The sequence below is a fragment of the Clupea harengus genome, chromosome 4 (genome assembly GCF_900700415.2).
Source record: "Clupea harengus chromosome 4, Ch_v2.0.2, whole genome shotgun sequence".
Taxonomy (NCBI): Eukaryota; Metazoa; Chordata; class Actinopteri; order Clupeiformes; family Clupeidae; genus Clupea; species Clupea harengus.
Genome location: NC_045155.1, coordinates 285,919 through 288,418, shown reverse-complemented (window position 1 = coordinate 288,418; position 2,500 = coordinate 285,919). Strand labels below are relative to the sequence as shown.

The window sequence follows — 2,500 nt, the reverse complement described above, 5'->3', positions numbered from 1 at the left end:
TGCTTTTTTTTATGCACACAGTTGAGTAGTTGAAAACTTTTGGCATGCCATCTGTGTGTGGATATCAATAAATAAAAATCACTGAGATCTCACCCGGCACAGAGTTTGCTGATAAAATACCATCTTTGTTGTGATCTGATCTTGTGTCTCTCTTGTCACATGTAATATACACACGATGCAGTTTGGTGAACGCACTGCATGAATACCGTTTACTAGGTGGACCAGATCATCTCTTTGGGGGGGGGGGGGGGGGGGGGGGGCTGTGCACGCTGTGTGTGTTTACACTTTCCACTAAATGTATTCCTTAACAGGAAGAGATAGCTGGTGCCATGGAATAAAGAAGCAGGGTCGAGCAGTACTAGTGAGGGGCTAAGACCAGAGATCTGTAACACACATCCAACCCTTCTCAAGCTTCTCATGTTTAATCAGTTGGTACTTCACTGACCACTACCAGTCTCCACTCTCAGGTGGGCATTACTCATACCACTCCACCGTGGGCGCAAAGCGCTCTGTAAGATCTGTAACACCAGTTTTACTGAACTGAAAACGGTGTACTCTAAGGCTACAGTGTGTGGAGGGGAAAGGGGAAACGGAAAAGGCAAAGTGTGGTTGTTGTAGCTTTCCATCTCCCCCTCACAAAACAAATCAGAAAGGAGCCTGGAAGTGGGGCATATGTCAGAGAAATCATTCTTGATTTCTCTCAGCTAATCCCCACACACCCCACACCCCACACACACACTCACACACCCCCTCTGCTCTGAAGGCTTGCTGCTGGCTCTCTACTGGTCCCCTGCCCTCACCCTCACTCTCCAAAATAAATCGTCTATTTGGCAGACCCATTTTCCACTTGATCACTCCACTAACTGACAAACGGTAATTAAATGCAACCATTTAACAACAACAACACACACACTCTCACACACTCTCACACACACACACACAAAACTGAGAAAAGGGAGAGAGGAGAAGTGTTTCAAGTATGCCTGGGATGATTTTATTGAACAGATAATAAACATCGGAGGGCGTGTGGGTTGAGGGAAACAATCACACACATCAACAACAACATCGACAACGACAACGACAACAAAAAGTCCACAATAATATGAGCTGAACAATGGACACCTGAACAACGTCTACCTCTGCCGTGATCAATTAAAGCGGAGCAGCGGATGACCTGATTAAACCGCACCGGCAGTTAATTGTTCTGGAGTCACTCACGGGGGACGGGGGGTGGGGTGTGTGTGTGTGTGGGGGGGGGGGGGGGGGGCAATGGGCAAAGGAGGACAGAGCAAATGAAGGAGACAGAGGCTTGTGCCTGCAGACAAAAAGACGAGACGCCCGTGGCCCTGGCGAAGCATTGTGATGCTGACACTCTACACGGAGCTGCACGGGAGAAGCAAGGCCAGCGCACAATACAGAGCAAAACAACAACAACAACAGCACAACACCACCACGCACCAGACATTCACAACACTAGCAACTGCTGCAGCCTCCATAGAAACTGTCACTCTCTCTCTCTCTCTCTCTCTCTGTGTCTCCACTCAGTTCTTATTCTCTCTCTCTCTCTCTCTGTCTCTCTCTCTCTCTCTCCACTCAGCTCTTATTCTCTCTCTCTCTCTCTCTCTCTCTCTCTGTGTCTCCACTCAGTTCTTATTCTCTCTCTCTCTCTCTCTCTCTGTCTCTCTCTCTCTGTCTCTCTCTCTCTCTCTCTCTCTCTCTCTCTCTCTCCACTCAGTTCTTATTCTCTCTCTCTCTCTCTCTGCCTACATAACCCCTTATTCTCCCTGCTCTCTCCATGTTCACTCTCTCCTCTCTTCTACTCTGCCCAGTTTCTCCCCCCTCTCTTCTTCTCTCCTCCACCCTCTCTCCCCTATTCCTTCGCTTCACCCTACAACCCACTTCTCTTTCGTAATTCTTCTTTCTCCCTCTCCACCCCCTCCTTGTTTCCCCTTCTCTCTCTCTCTCTCTCTCCCCCTCTCTCTCTCTCCCCCTCTCTCTCCCTCTCTCTCCCCCTCTCTCACCTCCTTGAAGCCCTGTGCAGTGCATTAGGCGAGCGGTGGCTGCTGCAGCCTCGCGCGCGCGCGTGTGTGTGTGTGTGTGTGTGTGTGTGTGTGTGTGTGTGTGTGTGTGTGTGTGTGTGTGTGTGTGTGTGTGTGTCTCGGGTTGGGGGATAAATCGGGGGGACGCGGAGTGTTACCGAACGGAGCTGTGATTTGTTTTTGCGAGCGCCGGGGCCTGTCAGCTCGGATCGGGGCGCGCGGAGCCAGACAGCTGCCGTTGGCCGAAGTGACAGCAGCGTTTGCTGCGGGGCCGGCACACTTCAGGTCATGTTTGGGAAAGTTATTCTGAACCTGATGGCTTGTAAGATCAAATAAATCCGCCGCGTCTCCCGTTGTCAACTCGGACAAACACACCTTGGCTTGAGAGACGGGCCGCGCGGCACAGAGTGAGTGTGACAGGAGATGCATTCTGGGTAATGGCTTTTGGTCGCCTTCCAATT

The 2,500-nt window shown here is 50.7% G+C and overlaps 1 protein-coding gene across 2 annotated transcripts in view; it reads right to left on the bottom strand.

The window, feature by feature from the left end:
- zbtb46 (zinc finger and BTB domain containing 46) overlaps nucleotides 1-2,500 on the bottom strand; it is a 90,217-nt gene that overhangs the window by 61,708 nt on the left and 26,009 nt on the right. The gene's annotated exons all lie outside the window — the stretch shown is intronic.